Source organism: Ciconia boyciana, chromosome 6 (assembly GCF_034638445.1).
Source record: "Ciconia boyciana chromosome 6, ASM3463844v1, whole genome shotgun sequence".
NCBI classification, from domain to species: domain Eukaryota; kingdom Metazoa; phylum Chordata; class Aves; order Ciconiiformes; family Ciconiidae; genus Ciconia; species Ciconia boyciana.
The window spans coordinates 62,379,520-62,392,279 of NC_132939.1; the positions used below are offsets into that span (position 1 = coordinate 62,379,520).

General features: G+C 42.4%; 1 long non-coding RNA gene across 1 annotated transcript in view; it reads left to right on the plus strand.

Annotated features, from left to right (window-relative positions):
• The window catches only part of LOC140652730 (uncharacterized), a 77,034-nt gene that overhangs the window by 556 nt on the left and 63,718 nt on the right, over positions 1-12,760 (plus strand). Inside the window, exon 2 of the long non-coding RNA XR_012042935.1 lies at positions 229-371. This is a non-coding gene — a long non-coding RNA (uncharacterized lncRNA). The remainder of the gene's footprint in view (positions 1-228; positions 372-12,760) is intronic.

The following is a 12,760-nucleotide window of genomic DNA, read 5'->3' on the forward strand; positions in this document are numbered from 1 at the left end:
GGGAGCGAGGAGAGAAAGAAAATGGAGAGAGGGTGGGCTAGGCAGCAGGAGGAGGGGGCATCAACTGGGCTTGCGGCTGAGGTTCGGTAGGAAAGGCTGTAAAACAACAGAGAGCCGTAGCTTGATAAGAGAAAGCAGGAGGAAATAACATTCCCATAACAAAGCAAGATCAGCTTTTGGGGCAAGACCGGTTACAAAGTGCAGTATTTCCCCCCTTTTTTTTTACAGCTTCTTGCACCGTGCTTATGACATCATGGTGCAAAAATACGTGTCAAAACTTTGAAAGAACAATACCACAAGGAGACGTGTTCTCATCCTCTGTTCGGCTTGACGTTCGTGGCTTCTAGTTTCGCTGCAAAGAATTCAAATAGGTAATACCACAATCAATCCTGCAAGAACCTTTGAGCCTCTCTGGACTTCCCTGTCGGGGCAGGGTGGGTGCTGTTCCCTGCAGGATCACAGCTAGAACAGTTCATTGGTATTGCTCTTCCCAAGGATAGCATCATCTATATAGTAAGGAACATAAGTCGCCTCTCCTTATCTTTTTTTTTTATCTTTTAGATACAATGAGAGGGTCTTGACATTTTTGTTTGTAGCTTGTTTTTCCCCAATAAATTCTCCAGTGAAACGAGAGGATGTCTGATGGCTTAAAAACCACATCATCTATGTTTCTGATTAAGCCACTGAAAGAAAAATTGTGAAAGGTTCTCAGCACTCCATCTTCTTTGAAAAGCTGAGTATCTATGTCTCATCGAGATATGACAAGATTTGATTATTCTCAGGAGAAAACAAGTCTCACATTTCACATGTGAGAAACAAAACTTGAAAAGTCAAAATGGAAAAATCTGGACAGACCTATGCAAAACAATACAGCTCAAAGTATTTACTAGAAAGCAAACAATCTCTGATAGGACTAAAATAGTGTGATAAAGAATTTAATGGAATTGTAACCACAATGTGATAAAGAGGATGATCAAATTTTAGCTACATGCTGAAGTTTTTCATCCTCCTACTGGTTTCAGTAAATGAAATTTTAACACCAGAGTTAAAAAGAACAGGTGAAAAACTGGTAATTTCCTAAACAGATATTTATATATTGAGAAAGCTATCTCAGCCCATGAAACTTTTGCAGCTAAAATAATCTGCAAGCAAAAGCAGAACCAATGCCTAAGTTAAAGTTGAAGTTCTAGAGACAAAGCATGAAACAGAACTGGAAAGAAACGTCTGCAAAGCAACCTGATAGGGGGAACTGAAATGAAGACAATAACTGTATACAAAAAAGGAAAAAAAGGGGGAATTACAGGTCAGAAATGGCAGGAGACTTCTCAATCAAAAGGTGATTCAGAATACGTACTCAAAGCTTCTAGGCAATTGAGAGGCATTGTACCTGGTGAGACACTGCAGGGCAACCTGCTTGCTGATGAAATGACTAACATGGGTGACAGGAGAAAATGATGCAAACCAGCTCAGCAGATCTCTCCTAGGAAGACGAGTCACCACTGGCACCCAGCAAAATCTTCAGAGCGAGTGGCAGTCCCGAGGGGATTTAAAAGCACTTGGCAGCCTTTAGAAGAGTGTGATCACCAAAGAGGAAATCACTGAACGGGATGCTCTTTTTGTTTGAAAACAGGAGGTACAGGGCTGGTTTAACAGGAGCAGGCATTGCCTCAACCTCTCCGAGCGGGTCCAAGGTGCAGATCCATCCTTAGCACATGCTGGGGCTTATTTGAGCTGGAGCCCCTGACCCAGAGCAGGAGGGCTGAGTCAAGTGGAGCTGCTACCCTGAGCCCTTTCCCTTGGCTGGGCAGTGGTTAGCCTGTGCTCGGCATGGATGAAGGGCGGGCCCGGCTTCAATCTGTGAGAGCTGCATGTGCGCACGGGCTCCAGCCATGCTGCCTCTTCCACAGCCGAGCGGCAGCGGCTGCAGGAGCCGTGCTGGCAGCCAGCTCCAGCTCTCCCCATCCCACAGGCCACCTGCTCTGTCAGAGAGCCTGCTCTCCCGGGAGCCCTGGCCTGCCTCTTCCTCCGGCGGTGGCTGGTACCGGGTGGTGTGACCTGCGTGCCATGCTCGTTGGAAAGCAGCCACTACTCCCTCCTTCCCAGCCCCCTTCCTTCCCTTCTGGAGCAAGCCTGTGCTGGGCTGTGCTTGATGCCTCGGGAGCTTTGCTGCTCCTTTCTCAGAGCTGCTCAGCCCCTGCTGAGCTGGCCAGACTTTTGCACATCGGCGGTGACGGGAAGGCGGGTTTAGAGTTGGACAGTGTTTATAAAACCGCAGAAATTAATAGGAGCTGAATGGCCGGGAGCAGGGCTGAAACTGTGCTTTTAAAAGACAGAAGAAAAAAAAGACAATGGAATTTACAGTTTATTTGTGCATTTTCAAGCTGCACAAAGGATCTCAGTTCATGACATTTCCACATTACAAATGATTATAATAATAGTGGTGTTTAATAGTTCTAAAGGTCTAATGCAGATAATCTTTATGTAGGTGAACAAGAAACAGAAATACAAGCAGAATGAAGTTCCTCACTTTCCACTGGGTCACTGCCCTGATAGTATTTCTAGCCTGTGGAAAGGTCTCTCGGAGGGAGTGTTTCGTGGGCCCTGACAGGCATTGTCTCTTACTTGGTGTTTGTATGAAGCTTAGTGCAGTGTTTCACAACCAGTGGCTTGCAAGCCCTCAGATAAAGAGGGTAGGGAAATTAGTCAGGAGGTTGCTTAAGCTTTGAAACAAATAGTTTCAGTGAGATAGGATGGAGTCCTGTCTCAATACTAATACTGAGCTGACAATGAAGTGTTTTTCACTCTGCAGTCCTGCGTGGCTGCAGCGTTTTCTGTCTCTGGTTCGAGGGCCCTGGGGTTTATGTAGCTGGGTGAATAGTTCAGAGTACGACTGAGCAGTCAGAGGCAGGACAACGTGTGCTTGCGCTGCTGGTGCTTGGAGCCAACCAGACATGACTCAGCCCTGAACTGGAAGCCGTGAGCTGTTGTCAGTGCAGTGCTGTGCTCTGGCTAGCGAGTCTTACTGAGAGACTAGGTGTGCTCGCTCGAGCTCTGTGCTGTACCGGCACGACTGTGTGAGGTTTGGAAGAGTTTTGGCTGTGATCCCGATGGTTCAGAACGGGGACAGAGCTTGCTTGCCTCTGCCTGCTAAAGACAACGTGGACTTGCTCTGCGTCTGTATTGTTTCTCTCATAATTACTGTTTGATTAAAGCATTTAAGATATGTTTGTCTTTTTAATTTGGCTCCAGAGTAGGGCAGGAGGCCCGCTCATAATGTACCGTTTCCTTTAAGCCCAACCTGGCAAATTCTGATTACCTCTGAGATAGGCAGCATTATGAAACAGTCCTGAGTGCTTCTGCAGACAAGCACATTCCTGCAGCAGAGCTAGCCTAAAAAATCCAGAAGCAGATGGAAGAAAGGCTAAGGAGGGTAATTAAATGTGGCTGTTCCCTAAGAAGTAAGCCTGTTGTAGCAGCTCAGCTGGGCCCCGTAAACCAGGTACAGGATACAACTTCATTGCGTGCGGTCTGCAGTCACAGCGCACTGAATTTAAGAGAACATGGTTTTGTATCATTACAGCGTGTTACTGTGTGGACCACCAAAGGTGGCTGAAAGTTCTGCTCAGCCTTCAGTGAGGGTAAGCTTCTCCTTCACTGCTGTGAGCCTGGAAGGGCTGTTGCTCTACCTGTAGGAGGGTGTTGGATAAAGAGCAGCAGGCATCTGGTGCCTGCAAAACAAACCAAAGCATTCATAGTGAGTAAGTGAGCATTTGTGGGCTAACTGTAGCTTGATGTTGGATGATAATGATGCTGGCATCAGATGTTAGTGGCTTACAAAATGAGAATAGCATAGTCAGAGTGCTCATCACACCAACTAATCCATGCACCAGCTACTACATGTCTGTGTATGGCAACAATTGGCTGGCTGTATTGGCTCAGCCGGGTGTTTGTGCTGGTGAAAAACTGAAGAGCAGTAGTAGACAGGTGATGGGAGGGAGGGTATGTGGCTGTCAGTACAACACTGGCAACGCCATTCCGTTCCTAGGCAGAAATCTGTCTGGCTCAGGCCACCAGCCTCAGGCCTTAGGTTTTATGGCTGTGGGTATCTGATCTATCTGCTAGGAGGCCAGGGGAATTAGGGATGACATGAGCTACGAAACGAGTAAAGAATGAGCTAAAAAGAACTTGTTCAGACCAAGAAACCCTATGCGCTAAAACCAGCACCCCTGAGTTTATTGAGGTCAGCTAGTAACTTTATGGAACCAATAATAAATTGGTAAGAAGAGGTATTAATATGTTTTGACTGCAGGAAATACAGTGGAAACAGGACACGTGAAAGCTCTTAGGCTTGTACTAGTCTGCAAACTCTTTTAGCTTGCCTGGCTAAAGTGGTCGTGTTGGAGTTAAGGACCTTTCACAGACAGCTGTAGAAGTTACTGACCATCGGTTTCCTCTTATGGTGGAAAGAGCCTGAAAGAAAGAGTGCCCTCATATTAGAATATTTGTTTATGCTCCATAACCACCAGGATGTGAAAAAATAAAAATAAAAGAAGTGCTTTCAGCAAGACTTACAGTTGCCAGCCCATTCAGAGGAAGTGTTCTCTGTGGCAAAACTACAAAAGCCAAAGGGGCTACAAAGCACGCTTGAGAAATTCCAGCCATGAAACCACAAATAATGCATATGCGCAATGGCAGGCAGGGGCCAACAGCCAGTATGTGGTTTTGTGTTGGTAGTGGACATCTGTGGTAGGAACAAAGCCCAGATGACATGAAGTTAAGACTTTCAAAGCAGTACCTAGCGAGATACTAAAACTACAATAGAAACCTCTAGTGGCAAAGTACTGTGGCCTATACCAAACAGCAAAAGTCTCCAGATTATGCAGTAGCAGTCAGCAAAGATGGATTTTAAAGTGCTGAATGTTGTTTGGGCTTTTATTTTAAGGCTTCTAAGCCCTCTTCTGGATCATCATGGTAGTTCTGTTTTATGTTTGTAAGGGACAAGATTGTTTTGTTGTTGCAAAAGTGTTGTATTATAAAGGTTTTCTAATAACTAGAGGGTCACACCTACTTCCTTCATATCAGGCATTTTCTTTTAAACGTACATTTTGGACACTTGAATGCCATGTTGTCTGGTGCTGCTTAAAATATGTGTTCCATATCTAAGCATAAATACCATAGGGTATGACAGTTGCTATGGCAACTAAGCATCTACTATTAAATAGCACCCACAAGCTCAAAAAACATGTGCAGCCTGTCACTACACAAGGTATTCCTTTCTTTGCAGCAAGCTAAGTACCAGATTTTCATCTTGAGAGTTAGTCTGTTTCTGATGAATGTGTTTGTGCTGTGCATATGAAGATCTTTTTTCCCCCACCAGCTCTACCTTCCTTTGAAAACTGCAGATACTGTAAGAACAAAATAGCCTGAAGCGCTTGCAAGCTGAAGAAGTTAATGAATAATTCCTTTTTCATATAGCCTTGCACATACATTAGAGTATGGCTTTCAGATCTTTTAGGCCAGATTTGAGGCTTACACCTTTGCTGTTCTGCATCTTTTGATATTACAGTGTTTTGCTCTTGAAAACTGCCTTTTGGAAGGCACTGTGCTGTTTCTAGAAGTTGTGTCCCTGAAAATTACAACAGTGGTGGGAAACTAGTTTCTGCAGTAGTGCCAAACTGGAGAGTTATAATTCAAAAGCACAGTTAAAGCTAACAAAACTTTTAAAAATCTCTAGGCCAGTTGTTTATTTTTAAGCTTGCCTTAAAGTTGTTAAGCATTTGGACCATGAAAACCAGGGGAGAAAAGTAGAAAAATAAGGACACAGAGTTTCTTACGCAGTAACTTAATTCTAGTGGCTGAGACTGTAATAACAAGCCATTGACAACATTTGTGAAATGTGATTTTCCTTAGACCCATCATTAATAACAAGGAGAATAAAATTAAGCATCTGCAAGAGAAATATGCTGGTATAGAAGTTAATGCTTTATCTGCAAGTTAAATTGACTCTCTGTGCTCCTTGGAAGACTAGATGAAGGCTGTGATGGCTTGTTGGAGTGTTTGGATTGTTTCCAAATTTTGTTTTAGAGTCTGGTGAATTGATAGGTTAAACTGGAAAATGTACTGTATCCACAAATTATTGCTGATGTTGATTTGATGGCGACTTACCTGAATTACACAGTCTATAAGAAAAAAAAGGTCATAAATTATAGTAGGAACATAGCAATTATAGTTTAGGGAGGGTATCCAAAAATGAGCATAAGAAGTAGGTAAGCTAGGGCATGAAAAGGCATATTAAAAATGTTTTTTTTTTTACCCTATTTTTTCACCCTATTTTTTCCTGTCTGCCTTATCTGGTTAAAGGGTTAACCCACTTAGAAGCATGAGTATGAACACAGATAACAGGCTGTGAGCTAGTCTTGTTCTCTGCTACGGTCCTGTGCCTTGATGGGAATGACAGCTTTGACTTTTGTAGCAATAAAGGAGTGTTAACCCATGTCTCCTGGTGCTCTGTTGGTAGCCAGTGGTTTCCCAGCAATCATTTCAACACGTCTAATGTTAACAGAATAATACATCTTTAATTGGCCTTACTTAATCCAAGTAACAGGTAGCACCAAATGCCAATAGACTTGGGATAAAGTCGCCGGAGCTGCAGTGAGCAGTGGTGCAGGATGATGTGGAGTGGTTTGCTGAGGCAGGGAGGCAGAGTGGGCTCCAGAAAGAGTTGTTTAGAATTTGCTGGGTCTTTACATACTGCAGGGGCTGGCTCAGCTGAATGCCTTAGATGGTATGTTTGCCTCCTGCCACTTACATCCTCTCCAGGGAATCATGGACAGATCCTGGCAAGTTCCATCATCCTCTGTTTTTTATTGTGTGGAGCAAGGGAATTGACTCTCTCTTTTTCTCCCCATGATTTTTCTTGCTTTTTTTCAGTTCTATTTTTTTGCTGCTTGTTTTTCTGCCTGTTTGTAGCCACCATTTGAAAAAGGTTGCATGTTTCTGCCATAGCTGGATAAACATTATAACCCAATCTTGTGTCTTCCTCAACAGCTCTCTGTATGGTAAGCATGAGCATGCACACATGCCTCTGTACGGATTGTTCTACCTAGCAGCACGAAGTCTTACAAATTTATGATTACAGGCTGCGACCTTAAGAGATATAAGAGATACTATTTTTTTCTTCCACAGTGAAGTTCACCATGGCCAGCAGGAGAAATAGGCTAGAGTCTGGTGCCCTCTTGTGACTACATTAAACTCCTGGAAAAACATCATCCTGTGTCCTAAAAGGGGCCAGGGCTAGAATTACACTGGAAAACACAAAGAAATTTATCCAAAACAAAAGCTGGAAGTATAGAAAAGGGGAATTAACCTCTCAGTGTCATTTCTGAAATGCAAATTCTGCTGTGTGATTCCGAATAGAGGCAGTAGACTCACGACCCATAGTTGACTGATGTGTTGAATATTTGAATGATAAGTTGCCTTCATAAAAGCTTTTCTTCATGTTAGTCAATTAGACATATGATGCTGAAGGACTGACAAGTCAGGATTATACATTAATATTTGCTTATATCATGGAAGGATATGTCCAAACTGCATTTCTACATAAAAAAAAATAATATTTTCTCCAAATTCTGGAGGTTTAAAATCATTATGATCTGAAACTATAGGCCAGCAAAAAAAGTTCAGATTCACATTCAATTTTGCACAGCCTTCGGGGGGGAGAGCTGGTTTCACAGCTTTGATTCAACTTCACATTGATTTATTTGTAATGGTTTTCAGTATCTCCAGAGAAAAAAGATTATTTTCTGTGATTTTTACTTGTACAGTGTTATTTCTCATCTTGGAATTTGACTAAGAAATAGTTCTAGTATCTGAAACTGCTTAGAAAACAAAAAGACAAATATTTAATATAATTTCCAGCTTCTTCCCTCTCATGAGAGGGGAATGTTTCTGGTCAGAAGAGGGAGTGACTCATCCTTGCATAAAGCAAGCAGGGTCCACTCAGCCTCTTATTAGGGAAAGCCCCTTGCTGAGTTATAAAATCACACAAGCCCTTGAATTCTGCTTTTGTGGAGTACTGAAGTTACCTGCTGACCTTTCGCTTCCCATTGAATCTTTTCTATTATTATGTTACATTCTGTCTGTATCTGCTTCACACCCCTGTGTACAAAGGAAGTTCCCCATTCCCTGCCTTTTTCTTGTTTCTCATAGAAACTTCAGATTTGTACTTGGCCTGGCTAGAATCTCCTGCCTTTTGTTGATGGGCCACTCCCACAGTAACAGTCGAGAAAGCAAGAAGTCAGTCATACTCCTCCGTTCCTTTGTTATTTAATGTACATTTTTCTCCCCTTTTGCATAGGAAAGTTCCCTTTTCTTCCCATTCTTCCCTTGCTGCATCCAGCCCTGAGTTTAGTTTGAGGCTTGTGCATTTGTTATCTTCGGGACACAGCTATTACTGCAAGCGGTACAGTTAAGTGCACCATTCCATTGAGAGCTAGGGACTGTCCATTTTCATAAGCCTTATTTTAGAAAAGATTTGAACAAAAGAATGAGAGGTAGACAGGAAGGTACATGCAGCTAAACAGAAAGTTACAGGATTTTTTTTTAATACTTATCAAATGTCCTTTATCCAACATATTGTCAAGTCACCTATAAATGTCAAACATACAATAGTAAAATCTACCTGTAGTGGGTAGTGTGAGCCTAGTCTTCTCACCTATATTTAAGAAAGGCAAAAAAACCCCCTAAATTAATCAAATGGGTAAGCAATAGCACTGTTGCCTCAAGCGTATTGGGCTCACACTATCAGAGACCCATTCCAGAAATCTGGTGCTAAGAAAGTGCTTCCCAACCAACAAAAGTAGTGCCAGGAAGGGAAGAGCTTGAGAGGCAGTGTCCACATGGATAGATCTCAAAGCACTAAGGATTTTAGAGATTATTACTGGTGGCCTACTGTGTAGAGAAGTTGCAACAGCAAATGCTATTAGTGTTACTGATTGTTTTCAGTCCTGTACCTGGAGAGGTCCTATGAGCCTTGTGAGCGCTTGGCCCTGCCTGTTTCCAGTCTGGAAGTCAACTCTGTGGATCGGTATTACTCTTACCTTTTGGAAGCCACAAAACACCTCCAAACACCAAAATATCCCAGTGAGGAAAAATCCCAGTGAAGTCCCCAAGGGTCTAGTGCCCATGTTACCAGAAGGAGACCCAAAGTTAAAATGAAAGTCTGCATTTTTTTTTTTTCTGATACCCCAGCATAAATAGAAGCAAATAAAGTGCTTTGAATCTGACCCTGAAAGTGCTGACTCATTAGAATTTGTGCTTTAGTAGCGTATATTTGCCTCCCCGCCATTCACTGCTCTGTTGCAGTAAGCTCTGAATATGCAGATGACACACCTGCTCACTCTTTCTAGTATCTCCTGCAAGGGCCTATATTTTAAACAGAGAAGACAGACAATGCTCAAGGGAAGAAGTGTCCCATTTTACAGATGGGGAACTGTGATACAGGCTGATGCATTTCTAAGTAGCTTTCTGAACCCTCGGGTATTTGCATGCTTGTTCAGAACATCTGTGACTAGGTTTACAAGGCTTTTCAGGACTTTGTGTATCGTACAACACCGTTTTCCCCCAGTATCTCTCTTCTCTTTGATTCTTCACCTCCCTCAAGAAAATATTTCAAGACAGACCTTTGAACGTACAGGGCATGCTCTGTGATCATGGGCTGAAATGTATGGGCCCGTCACAGACTGAGGCTGCCAAACAGGATGGATCATTTCATGGTGTACTGACAAGACTTATTTTGAGGTCACTCGTGTAGGTGATATTCATGTGATGTTTTGTGAAATTCTTACCACATAGCTTATCATCTCTCCTCAGCAGACTCTCCATCTGTCTGCAAGGCTGGTTTTTGCTTCGTTATCTCTGAGCATTTCTTACAGGATGAAGTAAGAGAGCAAAACTGTAGAAGTTATCAGTGATCTGAATTACAGTGATGAGACATATAGGGACCACGTCTCATTTTTAGGGACATGGTGTAGTGGTGGTCTTGGTAGTGTTAGGTTTACGGTTGGAGTTGATGATCTTAAAGGTCTTTTCCAATCTATACGATTCTGTGATTCTGAGACAATGAGTTTAGAGTCCTACTCTTTCTTACCAATAGCTCATGATGGCAGCAACTAACATCTGTTACCAGGATATTAGTATTAGTCTAATTTGGGATAACAGATTTCTCTTTTTATGGTTCACATTCTTTTCACTTCAAGATTGCATCATGAGGCCATGCTGCATCCCTGGTGCAAGTAGAGTACGAGAAGCACCCTCTCCTGTGCAAAGGTTAATTGTGCAGGGGAAAGAGGGAGTGCAGCGGGATGCAACCACCCCAGGAGGCACTAGAAGGGATGGAGAGGACCGGTAGGTATCACATCCTCATCTCTAGATACTAGTTGCAGAAGACATGCTGGGAGATCCAGCTTTGGGGATGCTGCCACCTGTATGCTTCCCTGCACACCAAAGAGGTTAAAAAATGATTGCATCTCTCTGATGCAATCCCCCCACCCTTATTTGCTACCTTTAGTTTGTGCTGGTTTGAAAATAAGACAGGTATTCCAACCTGTGAGGCAACTTTGGCGTCACTTCACTGCATAGAGGATGTTTCCTAAAAGACCTATCCCACAGCATGACCTGTAGGATGACAATATGCTCATGAAGAAAAGCTATTAGATAGATTGTGGACATTTTTGAAAGCCTGGTTCTGAGTTAGCTTTCATCACTCACTACCCAACAGAAATTTGACATTGGGTTGTATATGATAGCAGGGACTGAATCAGACCAGCTACAGGGTCACCAACTGCAGATGAAACTTTGTCGTGCATAGAGAGTCTGAGTTCATTCGTATCTGGTTTTGCCGGTTTTGTATAACTGTCCTCTTGAAGCAAAATTTAATACTGAATATGAAAGCATTTCTTAGACAGGAATAGAGTTTTATAAGCAAGTTACCCCAAACAATTACTTAAAAAAATGCAGTCTTTAGAAATAACTTAAAATTGATGAATAAACAAACAAATCAGATATATTGTCTGCAAAAACTAGTTGGGCCAGCTCTAGTTCATAGCCAGAAATTATTCACTTCATGCTTCATAGTCATACTTAAAATAATCAGCAACCCACTTATGTCCCAGGTACATTATGAATGTCTGAGACACATGTAAAAATAAAATTATGTTTTATTTATTCAGTAGCCCACTCTTCTTTAAATCAAATTATGGAAGTTACACCTGAATAAATGCTGGATACAAAAGAGAGTGAAATTTTTGAATCTCACCCCCGTTACACTGGTGAGCAACGTGACTTGCCTGCTCTGAGCCATACGTGTGGAAACCTGGACGTCTAAAGATCAGTTTGGGAAGCATGGCCTAGGTTTGGTTCTGTACTCTCTCCAAGTCATCTTGCAGCTTAAGCTGAGTTGAGGAAGTCGGGGGACAGATCCAAGCAGCTGGGCTGAGAACTGCAGACCTCATGTAGTAGGTGAACCTTTTTTCACAGCACGAAGCAGTCCCTGCAGGCTCACTGGTACTGTCCCTGCAGGAGGAAAGGATGGAAAGATCCACCCAATCAATCCATCCTTCAGATCTGCTCTGACCTGAGTAGTGTACTTTGCTGTGTCTCTAGCAAGTGTCCCAGTGCTGAGACCCTTCCTTTGCCTGTATGGCACAGTCTGATACTGTGTGACAAAACAGACCACATGCTTCAATTTATCACGAGAAACAGCTTATCTGATGGGATAGCTTAACAACATGGAAATAGCATTCTTGATGTCCTTGCTCAGACTTAAAGCTGCTTTTCCATTTATCCAAAGAAGTCAGGATTTGCAGTTTTCCCATGCAGATACATTGCTTGGTACGTGGCCCCTTAATCCCTGTCACCGAATATTTTAGTCTGGAAAGCACCTCTGCAGATCATCTAGGTCATCTTCAAAGTTGGATCAGGACGTACAGAGCCTTGTCACCCCTAAGGCTTTTATTTCAGAGTGCATCTGAACAAAGAAGCTCCAAGGATTTTCGTTAAAAGAAGATGCATAACAATGTAGTAATTTAGAACAGCATGTAAATTAGGCAAGGCAAAAGAATTACAGATGTTGTATCAGACCCTGCTCCTCCCTGTCCCCTGCACCTAATGGCACTGCGCTCCAATATTGGTTGCTCTAAAGACACTCATGTTTTGTCAGAGGAAAAACATCAGAGAGGTTTCAAAATTCATTGAGGTGCATATCTAATTTGCGTCCATTTCAGTCAGTTCAGAAGTCTGTATCTTTTGTTTCTTCTGAATTCACTGCTATTATCAGAGTTTTACATTTAGACTATGAAAATCCTGAGGTTGGGGCAGTTTGCATATGCGTCTTCAAAGCTTAATCACCAATGCTGTGGCTGACTGGGCTGTCATGAGCAACACCTGCTGCTGATTTTTTCAGTAATGGAAAGTTTGATTTTCAGCAAAGTTACAGATATTCAGCACTTTGCAGATCTTGCCTTGATAGCTTAGAGAGTTACATCTCTGTGATGCGTATGAAAATACAAAACCACCATTTGTTAATAAGCATCACAACAGAATTTCACATTTTTCCAAGAAACAATCTCCTATTCAATTCAGTATTATGTGAACTACTTTTGAGGACACAAGCCTTTCATAGGTAGATGCCAGAGGAGTCATTAAATAATACAAAAATTAAATATGTCATAAATACAATAACCGGAGGAAATGCCATTTTGGC